This window comes from Corvus hawaiiensis, chromosome 2 (assembly GCF_020740725.1).
Source record: "Corvus hawaiiensis isolate bCorHaw1 chromosome 2, bCorHaw1.pri.cur, whole genome shotgun sequence".
Lineage (NCBI taxonomy): Eukaryota > Metazoa > Chordata > Aves > Passeriformes > Corvidae > Corvus > Corvus hawaiiensis.
In genome coordinates this window covers 91,829,783-91,844,898 of record NC_063214.1, presented here as the reverse complement: position 1 = coordinate 91,844,898, position 15,116 = coordinate 91,829,783, and the positions used below count along the sequence as shown (strand labels likewise).

The window sequence follows — 15,116 nt, the reverse complement described above, 5'->3', positions numbered from 1 at the left end:
GAATTAGGATATGTAAGTAGTAATTTTTATGTAAGTAGCACAATTAATAAGACTGGTGTTTCTAAGTATTTCTGTCTTATTTCCCCTACATTCCCATACCATTATTACACCTACTTTCCTATACAAGGATCTCCACATACCCTATGTCTTCCCCCACAATTGGCCTTCCATTCTTTTCAGCCTCCCCCATGGACACTTCAGAGTATCCCCAGTGGACTGAAAGGAGGTGGTAGCCATGTGGGGGTTCACTCCCTTCTCCCAGCCAACTACTGACAGGACAAGATGTGCCAGGGTAGGACATTGGGGAAATTTCATCATGGAAAGAGTTGTTAAACATTGGAATGGGCTGCCCAGGGAGGTGATGGAGTCACCATCCCTGGAGGTGTTCAAGAAGTAACTGGATGTGGCACGTAGCGCTATGGTTTAGTTGACAAGGTGGTGACTGGCTAAAGGTTGGACTTGACAATCTGTAGATCTTTGCCTGTGATTCTGCAATTAAAAATCCAGAATCACATAGGAGGAACCAGTGGGTATTATTCCTGTATCCAGCACACGAGGGAAACAAGCAGGCCCTTCTTCTGTGGAAGAAATCCCTTCTAGAGAGAGGGTGGCAAGGCCTGAATCTGGCTGAGCTCCAAGGACCCAACCTGATCAGAGACAGGGCTGGGCCGTGACCCCTCTCCCGGGTCCCCGGCCGGAAGGTGGACGCAGTGGGGACAAGCACCGCCACAACCCTACTCGGGCCTTCTCCACCCGCTTCTTCGCTGAAGGGCGGTCCCCGGCCGCGGGAGCTCCGGGCTGTGCCGGGCGCGGCGCTCCGCTCCCGTCCCGCTACAAAATCCCCGCCCGCCCGCGCTTGCGGCGCGCCCAGCCGGCCGCCAGGGGGCGTCGCCGCCCCGCGCCCTCAGCAGCCCACCCGCGCGCCTGGAGAGGCGCGCGAGCTCTCGCGCCGCGCCGCGCCCCGCCCCTCCCCGCTGTCACGTGCCCGCGGTGCGAGCGCCCCCCCGGCCGCCGGCCGCTTCCCTCCCTGCGGGCATGCCGCTAGGGGGCGCCCCTGCCCAGGGGCCCTGCCCGGCCCGGCGCGCGCCGTTTGTTGACCGCGCGGCGGCGGCGGGTTGGTGGCGCGAGACTCTCCCGTGACGCGCGCGCGGGAAGGGGCGGGGGGGTGGAGGAGGGGCCGTGCCGGGGACACCGAGCGAGGCGGGGGAGAGGGAGGGAGAGAGGGAGGGAGCGAGCGAGCGAGAGAGAGAGAGCGAGGAGAGCGCGGCCGGCGCTGGGGAGGAGGAGGAGGAGGAGGAGGAGGAGGAGGAAGAAGAAGAAGAAGAAGAAGAAGGCGGGCAGGAGGTGGCGGTTGCGTGCGTCTGTCCGTCCGTCCGTCTGTCCGTCCGTCCGTGCCGGAGGGGGAGCCGGGATGTGAAGCCACACACACACACAACACTCACACACGCACGCACACACACGGCCCGGCAGGGCAGGAGGCAGCGGCGGCGCCCCCGGGAATGTGTGTCTGGGACGCGGCGGAAGGTGAGCGGTGGCGGGGCTGGGGGAGCGGGCGTCTTCCCCGCCACGGCGCGGCGGCCCCCATGGTGGGGTGGACGTGGGGGGTGGCTCGGGGACGGGGAGAAGGAAGGGCGGGAGGAAGGGAGGGGGAGCTGGAGGCAGACGCAGGGCCCGCAGCCGCTGCCCTGCCTCACAGCCCCTCCCTGGGCCCGCGGCCTGGGCCTTTCCCGTTCTCTTCCCGGCGCGGGAACGGGGGGAAGGGAAGGGAAAGGGGAACGGCGCGCGGCGTTATGTAACCGGCGCGTGGGGGCCTCGGTTGCCCGCGCGCGGGAGGGCGGAGGGGCGACACGGGGACAGACCCCTGTGCGCGCGCCTGTGCGCGCCCCCGCCCGTCCCGCGAGACGCCGCGGGTGCGCGCCAGGTGTGCGCGTGTCCGGGTCCCCCGCCCCTCCCCGCACCTGTGCATGTGTCTGTCTGTCTTGTCTGTGCGTCTGTATCTGTGTCTGTCACATGGGGCCTGCGCTGTAGACACAACACGGGTCCCCCAGGCAGAGCCGGGGGGTGAGCGAGGCTGTGCCACAGCTTTCTGCTAGCGCTGAGGGGTCACTGCAGGGAAATAGGTTGGAGGGGGAGGAGAGGGGAAGCCCGAGCCCTGGCGCGGCCGTGCCCTCTGGAATGCATCCCGCGCTGTAGCAGCGTGTATCTTGTCTGCGGTTTCCCGTAGTGCTTGCCACAAGTTGTATTTGCTGAGCAATAGTGCTGGGTATAACCCGTGTGCTGAAGGGAAGAGGAAGGACCTGTGCTTGATGAGTAAGCCCGTGCTTACCAACACTGAGGGACAGATGTGTTCCCATCTTGATCCCTTCCTTGTCTGATTTTGATGCTTTTTGCTATACAGTTGGTATTGACTTGACCTGGGATACTGAGCTGAAAGCCCCTGATGGGAAATGCGCCCTAATGGTATGTTAACCCTAAGAAGGAAGAGGAACATAGTATCACCAGCACGTTTGTTTTTTTGGTAGAAAGTCTGTTGTGTGCTGTAATAATCCATTATTTCTGATGCTTTAAAATGAACATCGCAGTCTTCAGAATGACAGGCCTGTGAATACTCTGCTTGTGTTAATAATTGTCCTAATGAAAAGATGAGTTGATGTTTGTTATGCATCTTGATCTAAAATCCACGTCCTCAAATTTGGCACCATAATTCAAAGAAGCAAAACCAAGGGATTGTAATTTTATTATCTGAATTCTTTACTCATTTAGATGCAATTGTTGCTCAAATAGAGCTGGTTTGAACAGTTACCTAATAACCATTAGTTGCAAGAAGTTACAACTAAAATTTATTTCTGGAATAGTCCTGTCTTACTAAGGTTTATGACATGTAACACAAATGAAATCCAAGATCAGACAGAAATCTAAATCTCTGATAAATTCCTTGCTATCTTGCCTCAAGCATGTAGTTATTACCCATTCCCACCATATTGGTCTTTCGTTCAGTCCATTTCTTCTGCTGGATAATGTACCAAATCCCTGTTAGTAAATAATCCCAAGCTGTCACACTGGAGGTCACTGGTAGGACAGTGTTAGTAGAGGCACAGTACAGATACCTACCTTGTGACTCACTGATGTTTAACTACTTGAAGAAAGATTGTTTTAAAAGCAAAGCTCTAATAGGAAAAAAATCAGTATATTTCAAGCCTCAGTTGTGAAGTGGTTGAACATTTTTTCTGTGTACAGTATGTGTGTTTTCAGTACATTATTTAGTAATGGGCCCTTCAAACCTAGCACCAGTCCGTCTTTCTGAATAGCACATACATTCTCATACAGCCTGTTCTGGTGCAGTGACAGTGTGTTGTAACAGAGTGCCAATTTTCATTAGTCATTTCTGATCCCTTGACCCACATGACTTCTTGAAAGAATTTTCATGGCAAATTTTCAATCTTTCTACCATCCTTTTCATTTACGTGAGAGATTAAAAAAAAGTAAGAATGAAATCTGGTTTTGAGTAGGTAGAAAAAAGTTAATATGATTACACAGATCTTTTTTTTAATAATGCAGGACAAGCAGGAAAAAAATAACTTGCCTGACCCTGCCACATACTTTCCCTGTTTAATTTGTTAGCTATTGTTTGTTTCATAGAAATGTTTTGGGTTTTTTTAATTCAACATATTTCTCTTTTAATTAAAGGGGTATATTATTATCACTGAGATCTCTGTCAGCTCTTAGGAGGTTTGCCTGGTGTATATATACAACAAGGGAGCTAAATATCCAAATGTTGAAATCCTTCTTCAAGAATACAATGTAGATTAATTTGGTGATTGTGCCACGTGTTTACCTAAGCACAGCAAAATGAGGAGAAAAATGGAAACAAATAGAAGTGAAAGTGGCCACGGAGTTAACATAAAAAGTTGGAAGTAAGAGAGCAAATGATAAGGCGATGACAAAAATCACAAGGAATTCTCAGACACGTATCTTACAGTGTACTTGTGGAAGTGTCTTTCTCTAAAAGATAGGTATTTGTAGTGCTCTACCCCGAGAGCAGCTTTTTGCGCTGTTGTGGAAACCAGACAGCGTTTTAATTGGACACAAAAATGTTGTTAGGGAAGAGGGCCTGCCGTGTCTGTGATCCCCTCACTTCTGTATTTCATGTGGAATATCTGGTGCTCCTAAGATAGAAGTCAGAATTAGGAAACAGTTCTTTCTCAGTCTTCAGCAGAAGAGAGGTGAGTGTGCAGAACAGCTTTAAATTCTGGGCTGTAATGATAGCTTCCATTCCTGTGGCTTTTATTTCAAAATCGACTTAAGGACTCCTGCTATTGTAGCTAAGGAATCTGTGGCCATGAAATTCCCCTAGGAGATACTTTTAGTTTGGTATATCCATAGCAAGGATTGTATATTCCATATTCCTTGCTTTAAATACCTAGGCTGACTGTGGTCCCTGAATTTCAGTGTTAGCCTTTGGGGAAAGCAACTCCTTTCCTGTCTCAAAGTTTCAGGTTTCCCAGTTGGTATTCTACCTATTTAGTAGTGCTGAACCTGGTGACTTGAAATTCAGTTACTAGCAGAAGTAAAGCTTAGCCATGCTGTGGTTAACTCTTCTGTTGGTTTTGCTTTCTGTTACTGGCTGTCTGTAAATACCAAGTTCCAGTGTAATGGAGTTCTTGGTTGTAACCTCCTTATTTGGTTTGCCTGAATTAATGCACGTCTCTTCAGCTGCTTGATTTATGAAAGTAAATAATCCTTGAAAAGAGAAAGGTGGTTTCTCTTAGGAGAAGACACTGCTCAGGTACCTTGCAGAGCCATTCTTGCAAATGCAGGTGGATTGGTTTGAATGCCAAAGCAGGAAAGCCAGTGCTGAACCTGCGCAGAGTAGGGTCAAGAACTGCTCTAAGGTTTTTCCATATTAACATAGAGATTGGTAGTCTTCTGGCAGGGTAAGGTATGTGGTGGCAGGATCCTGGGGACTGTTGATAGTATATTTTGTCAGGTTCTAGTTGTCAGTGAATGTCCAAAGTAAAATAAAGTTCAGTCCACCATGTTCATGACTTCACCTCTTTGAGCTGTCTCAGATCAGGTGTTTGTTCAGGGCACGATGAGTCAACATCTTGGACAAATGGTTGTACTCCACTTAAGACATTTTGGAAACCTAGAAGCTGTTGCTTTTTAAAGGAAGTAATGGAATTGCTGGTAATTCTTATCAACAGGAAGGCCCCTGACCCTATGGCATGTAAGGTAAATGATTAGTGCAGTTTTCCAAGTAGTGTGAGTGTATTTTACCATTCTGTGCTATTGAATGCAACTCCCAGCTGAAGTAAAGAACTAAAATAATGACCTATACTGAAAGGATACTGTTCCTGATCTCTGAATCTCCCTGTTGTTTTCAGGAAACATTAGAGCATAGGCCTCTCATAGTGCCTTTTCAGTCACATTCCTTGATTTTCATGCTGTAATTCCGTTATTTGGTAAGCAGTTCCAAGAATCCTCTTAATAAGCCAATAGCGGGGGAGACGTAAGACTGTAATGATTTTTTTACTGTAATTTCTGGCTGATTTGAAGTTTTAAGTGTTGTCCTTTCATAATGATTCCTGTAACTTCTACAGTTGATTTTTAACCCAAGTTTTACAAGTGTTGTTTGCTTGGGATAGGCCATTTTTGCTCTGTAGCCATTTTGTATTGATTTCTCTTCACTAAGCAGCAGTGTAACATTGTTGGTTTTATATCAGAGGTGCTTAAAATACCAATGTAGGACCTCTTCAGGCCAAGAATACAATTCAGATTTGAGTTTAAATTGAAGAATTAGAGCACTTTTGTTCTGTCCCAAGATCTTAGAACTGTATTTTTCCTGGAAAACACAGAAACATTGTGCTCTTTTTATTTTTCTCTGAATCTAGGAGGAAACTTGATAATATGTTGGGTCAGATCAGAACTTTGTTTTGTTAATAATAAACAAATATACCAAGATACTTTCCCTTTATGTTCTGAGCTTCTGTAGTTTGTTACCTTAAAAAAATAGAGTATCTTTTTATTCCATTTATCTATTCAACAGATATGGACTTTTAGAATCCTTGGTATCTAATGTCAGATAATCTTCAAATAAACTAGGCAATAGATGAAAAAATATTTCCATTTCTTTTGATCTCTCCACTTGCTAGTTTCATCTGATTCTTCCTAGTCTTGTTGGTCTGAGTTGATGGAAAAAAAGTAGTATCCATGGTCTTACAAAAGATGTAGAAAACTTGAGTAGAAACTTGAAACTTCAAGGCTAAGCACAGAAGCCTTATGTTGTGAAGATTTTACTTCAAAAAAGATTTTGCAGCTTTGAGAGTTTCAAAGGCAATGTCAGAAAAGCATTTGGGAACTTGACTACGCAATGTCAGTTAAAATTAATGTCATTCAAAAGCTGCTATGAACAGAAAATCCACCTATTTCAATACTGAATCTGTAGTTATCAGTGCTTTTGCTGGTAAAGTTGTTGATTTCTTAGAGTTTTGCTGCCCCTATGTGAGTGAAGAGTCCTCCTTAGTATCTGACATAATCTACCGTTTGCAAAGTGGATGCCTTCTCTCTTGTTTTCCCTGAAAAGCTTGGCGGGATCAGCACTTACTCAGTGATAACATTGCGTTGACCGTAAAGCACAACTGCCTTAGGTGTGTCTCCTAAAAAACCCCAGCTTCATCGTAGAATCATCATGGAATGGTCAGGGTTGCAAAGAACTTCAAAGGTCATCTAGTTCCAGCTTCTCTGTCATGGGCAGGGACACATTCCACTACGCCAGGTTGCTTAGAGCTCCGTCCAGTCTGGTCTTGAAGACTTCCAGGGATGGGGCATCCACAGCTTCTCTGGGGAACTTGTACCAGTGCCTGACCATCCTCATAGAAAATAATTTCTTCCCGATATCTGATCTAAATGTACTCTCAGTTTGAAGCCATTCACTCTTGTTCTGTCCCTACATGTTCTTGTAAATAGTCTCTCTCCCTTTTTCTTGTAGTCTCCCTTCACATACTGGAAGGCCACAATTCTCCAGGCCGAATAATCCCAATTCTCTCAGCCTTTTCTCATAGGAGAGGTGCTCCATCCCTCTAATCACCTTGGTGCCTCTTGTCTGGACTTGCTCCAACTGCCCTGTGTCTTTCCTGTGCTCAGGACCCCAGAGCTGGATGCAGCACTCCAGGTGGGGTCTTAGCAGAGCAGAGTGGTAGAATCTCCTCCCTCACCCTGCTGGCCATGCTGCTTTTGACGCAGCCCAGGGTATGACTGCTTTCTGGGTTGTGAGTGCACATTGCTGGGTCATGTCCAGCCTCTCGTCCACCAGCACCCCCAAGTCCTTCAGGGCTGGTCTTGATCTGCTCATCCCACAGCCTGTATTGATTCTGGGAGTTGCCCCCACCCAGGTGCAGCACCTTATGCTTGACGTTGTTAAACTGCATGTACCCTCTCATTACATTGGTTACAGCACTGGCCCAGAGCGGGGATTTGTTTCTATGCCATTCACTACTGCCAAAGTGGTCAGTATGGGTAGCGAGCACTCATGTTGGTCAGCAGTGAAGATCAGTTTGTTGTGTGTGCACATACATACAGATACCCATACACACATGTATAGTCAAATACCTAAATTCAATCAAAAAGATGTAGTCTCTTCTGAAGGATTTCACCCATCTCCTGGGCTGAAGTCTGGGAAAGCTGAAGGTAGTGTATGTCAGAGGTTTTCACAAGCACAGTTCCTCTGAATTTGATGTTACTAAATTCAGAACATCCACAGATTCCTTGCTTTGGTCACGTCATGAAAATTTTACAGTTGTTTATTTTTGAATAATTATACCCCCACTTACTCACTTTTTCTGCCTTTTTAAGTTTTTCTTTAGCTTAGGGTGTTTCAGTTGTGACTGGAAAGTCTTAGAAAGTCCTAAATCATTCAGCAGCAGTAACTCTTCTCGTTGTTTGGGAGTGGGGATCATGGTTTACTTATGCTACCTACTGACTTCTTGGCCTATGCCTTACCATAGGCTGCTTGAGGAAGACAGGAGTTGTGGGACTGGATTGTCATACAATCCAGTGCCCAGACCAAAAACCTGCTAAACAAGTTCTGTTCATTTATTAGGTAGAAAATTAACATCCCAGACTTCATTTTCAAAGAAAAAGAGACATAGTTCTCTCTTCTCAAATACTATAGATAGCTAAACAGAGGGGATTGAAGGAAGACTACCCAGCTCATAAGCTCATCTTGTTTATTGTTTTAGATACTGAAGTCCAAGAGAGCATTTCTTTTTGGTCATTTACAATCCATTCACTGTGTTGCTATTTAGAGTCCTAATTCCACAAACTATGCTTCTTATTCTGATTTTGCTTCATGGTTTTTACTCTGGATTTTAGGCATTTAGAAGCTGGCATAAAGATTGTGACTGTGCCAAGTCCTCTCGTGGTTGAAGCCCCAGAGGAATTTAAGCACAGAAAAGAAATGATGAAGCCAGTAGATGAAGTTTGCTGAAACTTATCAGTGTGTTGTGGCACTAAGAGCCCTTGTGTCAAAGAAGTGATATTTGAACTAAAATGTGAATTTAGGTACATGGTTACATATAGCAGTGAACATTTGTGAAGAAAAGCTACTCATCACTGAAGAACTCTGAAGGGGCTGGGGAAGTCATGACTCTAGTGAGAAATGCAGAAATGTTGAAACTGAAGGCCAGTCTTCTGTAAGCAGAAGAAAAACTCAACCAAGTTAAACCACTACTTGTGACAAGCTCTAAGTGTAGCTGCCACTGAGTGTTATTCCTAGAGGGGAATTGACAATTGGTCTCAAGTTAAATCTGTCTTGCTATTTTTCAAAAAATTAACCATCTTAAAGGCCATGTATAAAAGCAAAAAGGATAATCTGAAAACAGATTGTTCAAAGCTGGTGTGGTTTGTACAGTGATCCTGGTTTCTGGACCTTATGCTTCCTCAAGTTGTGACAATTAAAACAATTGTCTGTCCCAGACTCCCAAATTAGTTGTGAAAAGATACAGACTTTTGTCTTGTACAGCTCATATAAACAGTTACCTGCTGTACAACTGCTTCATGTGTTATTGTGACACTTAGCCAGGAAAAGAAATCTGTAATTTCTTAGTTGTTACTTGTGTGTAAAGTATTAGTCTATGATTGTAAACTAAACTGATCTGAAATAAGGACCATTTTAAGTTGCAAAAATGGTAATTTTGTAAACTGGATTAGTTTTGCAAAGAGTTCCAACATCTCTTTCTGAGGGGAGTGATTGAACCGAAGGTTCTCAGAGCATCATTTCTGTGCTGTCGAGCTCAAATGAATGTATGCACAGAACATAGTTTTAGAATAGTCATCTGCACATAAGGATTTGATTTTTAAGGACTCTGGGGCTTTTCCATGTTTTATGTGAGATGTATGGTATTTCACCTTTCTAGCAATGCCATGGATACTCATATTTTAGACAAATGGTATTTCTAAATTTCTCATACTAACTCTTTTTTCTAATATTTAAATTGCCCAAGATTTTGAAGTTTGTTCTCTCCTAATTTACGCTCTTATCTTTACTCACAGGACATGGAGGAGGTGTTGGGTGTTTTTGGGGACAGCTGTTATTTCAAGCATCCTTCAGCTAATTTCGTTTCTCTTGATTTAAATATCATCAAAGAATTAAGTGCAAAATAGGACTTGCTGGTTGACCCTGTAACGTCATATGCTTGTAGTTAGGAGTGCTTATCCTATGGAGACAGGTGGCATAAGATGTGGAGCTGTTTGATTTTAACTTTTTTTAAAACCCTTACCCTATGGAAAAGGTGAGGTAGCCTATCTCTGTTTTATTGGGGGGGGGAAAACATAAGCAGCACTACTGAGCGAAGAGTAGCCAGCCATTGCAGCTCTGTATCTACATTTATACTGCCCTTAGGTATGGCCATGACCCAAAAGTTGGTTTCTAGAAATTGCTAATATAATTTTAAGATCCCATCCATTCCTCCTTTTTTGCCTGTCTGCTTTGGCTTTATCTCATGCTTTTGTAAGTCACCTCATCTGGCTAAACTTGCAGGAAGCTAAACCATAGAATCCTGTCAATTTTCTGTTGATTTAGTGATCTGAATTGCACATAGCACCAGTGTGAACACAGGGGTCATGCTTGGAAGTAGTGTAGAGGTTGGGAAGAAGGGAAGAAGCCTGTTAGGCCAGCAGAGGCTGAAGAGCAGAACCATCCCTTTTGGTAGCAGTCAGCTAACAAGTTGACTCAAACATCTTACAAATCTTCATCCTGAGATTTCATTTCCCACCTAGAATAAAATTCAATTGCTTTGCCATGTACTAATTAGCAATTTTAATACAGAATAGTAGTGCTAACTCTGAATTGTCTAAAATCGCAGGCATTTAAACATATAGTATCTTTTAAAAAGCTTCTGACTTTTTGTGTCAGTTCTTTTTGCTGGATTCTGAACTTACCAATATGTGGTAGAAAACAGTTTTATACCCTGTAGCAGCAGTTCTTTTCCAGAAGACTCAGGCAAGAATAGGACTCTCTTGTGCTGAGAAATGTGTAAACATGTAAGATAGTTCTTTGCTCAAAGAGCTTGAAGACTAGTGCCAAGTAGAGTGGTGAGTTTGATGTGGCAGCTGGAATGTAGAGGCATGAAACTCAAACAAGCCACAAAATACCCACTTGATGGAAAAAACTTTTAAGCCCTGCTGAGCTAGGATGGTTCCAATCTACAGTTCAAGGACAAGATTCTGATACTCATTAGCAGTGGCCCGAAACACCCATATTTCTGTTAGAGTTACACTTTCTATACAGGCTTGTGTCATGTTGAGTGTGTTAAATAAATCAAGTTCTTTAGGATCAGAGGACATTGACAGCATGTCTGCTCTGGTCAGAAGTGCAGACTAGCTGTTATAGTGTGTTACACTTCCATACAGCTTTCAGTTACCTAAAATTGGATTATCTGGATGGAACATTACTTGTGTGATGTATTTAGACACAGCTGTGGCAGGGTTATTTGTTGAGTCACAGTGCAGCCTCATTTTGTCTTTGGAAATAGTTCATACGCTTTCTTGTAGACCAGAGCCATAAAGTTTATATTCTGCCAGATGCAAGTTGGCTACTTGAAGAGGTAGCAGAAATACCTCTGCACTGTGTAAGTGCTTGGCAAAGAGGCTGCTGAAGTGTATGACAGAAGCAGGGACTAGTACTGTGCTGGAATTAAAAAGCTCATGAGGATCTATATTCAGTTCTTACAGAGTCATTGAGGTCTGTATTCTGTGCTCCCAACCATTTGTTCCCATAATACCTGTGGTTTTGGTCCAGGTTGGATCCTTATCCGTGTTATCCCAACTGCCCAGGATAATGGAAAGCCACTGCCTTACAATCACACCATCCTAAATTTAAAATATTTTTAAGAAATAACTTTCTTTAGTGTGTGCTTCAGTTGAGACTAAAACAAATATTAGCATCAATATTCACATCTACATTCCTTGCTCTGTAAGTCTTGTATGCACCCAGACATGTTCATAGAATTTATAGAATGTACACTTAGCATTTCATTTCATTACCTGATCTGTGGGCTTCAATTAACAGTCTTTAGTAACAGGATTAAGTGGTTGTGGATTGGGAAGTATAATACTAGGCCTATGAAGCAGTGTTCAAAGGGATGTTACATATCTTTGTTGTGTTGACTATTTCTGAGCCACTAGTGATGTACAAAGCTTCAAAACTCTTTGTTTCTCTTTTAGCTTCAGTTTTGAAAAGGATCATCCAATAGAAGTTTGAATTTTAGCTAACCCTATTTTGCAGAATGATAAGATTTTGTCATTTGTATGTGGTCTAGAAGAAGATACAGGGCCAAATTATGCTAATTCTGACCACAGGAGTTTTTAACTTGACTTTTTTGCTTGAAAAGTTATTTATCTTGCACTGAAAAACTGGAATCCGTTCCTAGGAATACTGGTTTTATCTTTACAGGGTTTTGTGGAGTTTTAGAGTTTGTTTGGATTCTTTTTTTTAATTGCAGAAGATTTCTCTATGTTCATAGGGCCAGAATATGAGCATTTCAATTTTATTTTAAAAGCTTTTCTCTGGGCAGAGGGTCACCTTGTAGCTTGTCCTTCAAGCTCTAGAAATAACCTAAAAACTAGTAACTGTGGTGGTTTGCTGAGTCTCTGTGAATTTGTGCTCTTGAATTTGTGCACACAGAGAAAACTGTTCTGAAACAAGTTAGATAGTCTGAGAAAGACCTAGAAGAAAGGTGAACTCTTGTCTGAAATTGGCCTGTTCGTGATGGCTGTTTGAAGTCCCCTGTCTTGATTTCTACCAACTCACACCCCATGTACTCCCCACCTTCACAGGTTCTTTACAAAGTGTTTCTCTTACTCATCCCTTCATCATGATTCCTGTGGGGGGAGCGTCATACCATTGTTACATTTCTTATTTCATGAACCAGTGAGCATGTTTAAAATCTTACTTAACTTTTCCTGTGGTTTAATATATCCTGTGAAAGATATTTCTTGTGCTCATTTGTTCCTTAGGTTTCAGCAAGGCAGCCGTAAGAGGTTACCTTCATTTTCAAGGAAAAATTCACACTGTAAGCCCAAGTCTAGCAGTGAGGTTTCTCTGTAGTCCAGAAAGCTTGGTTCATCATTCAGTTCCTGGAACTATAAAGGGAGAAACTGATCTCCCAGGTTTTCATATCAGCATTAAGAAAATAATCCATGACCCTGAAGACTAGAGCCAGAGGCATCTAGTAATCACTGAAGCACCATGTTCCTAACCTGTGTGTTTAGAATTTAGGTGGACTGGCTTAAGTGGATTGAGTCAAAAATTGCATCTGCTAAGGAAATGGTAAATCACTATCAGATGTTTTAAGTAGGCATTACAGCCTAGTTTCTCTAGTTTCGGAGGCTCCAGGAAGACAGCTTCTGAGCAGTTAATATGTCATGTTTTTAGCACCTTGACCTAAGTAGTTTTGTTTGATTTCTAATTTTAATCAAACTAGGCCTGTAACCATGATTCTGATTTTAATTGGCTTCACTTTCAGACTAGAGATCTTTCTTCCTCACCTTCCAGTGTCCTGAATAAAAAGGAAATGTGTTTCAAGATTTCAGAAAAGGTCACTCTTATGAAGGTAGTTCTTTGGTTTATCAACATTAAATATTTTAGTTTAAGCAGGAGGTTGTTGTATAGGGTCAGAGTTAACTACCTATCAAATCTTGTCTTCTGCGTGATTGGAGTTGTGATGATTTACAGTATGCATTTCGTACAGTCTTTGGTTTTTTTCAGAGTAAGAGTTTATATTTTTATGAGGTTTTCTATTTGATAGTCTTAGAATCACAAAACAGCACAGATTGGAAGTGACCTCGAAAGAATATCTAGTCTAGCCTTTCATGGGTAGGGAAGCTTGCTTGAGGTTATCTGGCACCTTGTCCAATTGCAGCTTGAAAATCTCCAGAGATGAGGACTCTACCGTGTCCCTGCATTCCAGTCATTGATTGTTCTCACTCTAAAAAATATTTTTCTTATGTCAAGATTAAACTTCCTGGTTCAGCTCATATTCATTGCCTCTTGTGCTCTCCATGTGGCTCCTTACGAAGAGAGAGCCTCTAATTCTTTGTGTAGCCACCGTTTAAGACTTTGTCATTCTTTATTAAGAGGGAGAAAGAGTAATCATTAGTTAAAATTCTGGTGTCTCTTATGAGTCATACACTGGTATCTGTAGTATCTAAAAAAACTAGATTGACATTTTTATTAATGGTTTTTGTTTTTTCATGAACTCACACTTCTCTGTTTTTTCCAAGAATTTCTTAGCCAGAAGTGATAGATGTGAATTACATTTGACTTCAGCTGATGGAAAAATACAAATTTTCCCTATGAAAGAAATCATCAAGCCATTTTCAGTGTATACTCTCCTCTGCAGGAAAAAAGTCAATTTTGTATTTTATGTGGTCATCTAGCTCATCTCCTCTCTTTTTCCTCAGTGCTCCTTAAAGAGTTCTGTGGTATCTGTTAGATACAGTCCAGACCACTAAAACTTAATTTCAGAAGGCCTGATGTCTTGGAAATAGGTCACTGGGTAAGAAATGCAGGTACCTAGAGAGAAAATACAGCAATCTGAGAAGGGGTTGCTTTGTTTTGGATGTTGGTTTAGAGCTCATCTCCTTGACATGTGATTGATCTTCATAACTGCAGCTGCAATGATGTGTTTGTCGGTTGTGTATCAAGTAAGAGCAACTGTTAGAATAGAACCAGGTGCATCATGATCTTTCTGTGTTTGTAGGGGTCCTGAAGCATAAAACAGATGCTTGTCTTTTCAAGGTACCTGCTTTGACTGTAGTTCTGTGGTTGCCTGATTTGGCATATTTGCAGTAGTCCATGAAAATGATAGTACTTAAAAAAACTTCTGCTTCAGCTGTGTCTTATTTTGCAATCAAACCTGCCTGCAGTCCAAGGTGGCTTAACTGGGTATCAGAGTGTGCCTGCTTGGTCCTCTAGGACAAAAGGGATTTAAGAGACGAAAGCTAGAACTCACTTTCAGCTAGGTTCATAAGAAACAGAATGTTAATACAATAAATGAGGCAGTAGTGCACTGCCAGAACAGTGCAGTAGAAGGCCTGGAAAGGAGAATGACCAGAATGTGTTGTCATCTCCATCCACAGCTGTATGTGCTTTTTGATAAGCTGAAGGCTGAGTGAAGTTTCTGTGCTCTTGTTACTGGTTAATGCTGTGAATAGTCCAGAGACTCAAAAGCAGGCAAGAATGGAGAAAAAAAACAGGTGACTTCCTTCTGTGTATTTACTGTAGTTTTGCGTGGTTTTTAGGGAGGATAAAGGAATAGAAATAAAGTGTTTAATGAAACAGAAGACTTAAGACAGTCACTTTTTTTTTAGTTTCAGAGTCTTGTCCTCATCCTTTGAGTTGATAGACCCAAAAGACTATTTTGTCTTTTTATTTAGGGAACTATTTTGGTTGGAAAGAGAGAGATGTAACAGCAGGCAGTAACCTCATGATCTTACTACATCATTAATCAATATTCTAAAATCAGTGTTGCAACAGCTATAGTAAATATGAATCACTTGGGTGCGGTGAACAGTTGGCCACAGTCCAAGCATTTCTTTTTCTATCCAAGAGTTCTGTT

General features: G+C 42.9%; 1 protein-coding gene across 2 annotated transcripts in view; it reads left to right on the top strand.

Moving 5' to 3' along the window:
• Positions 1 to 1,310: 1,310 nt before the first annotated feature.
• Positions 1,311 to 15,116, top strand: part of REV1 (REV1 DNA directed polymerase) — a 56,211-nt gene continuing 42,405 nt past the window's right edge. For both annotated transcript variants that reach the window (XM_048325596.1, XM_048325586.1), the window contains exon 1: positions 1,311 to 1,524. The gene's annotated coding sequence lies outside the window, so the exon portion shown is untranslated. The remainder of the gene's footprint in view (positions 1,525 to 15,116) is intronic.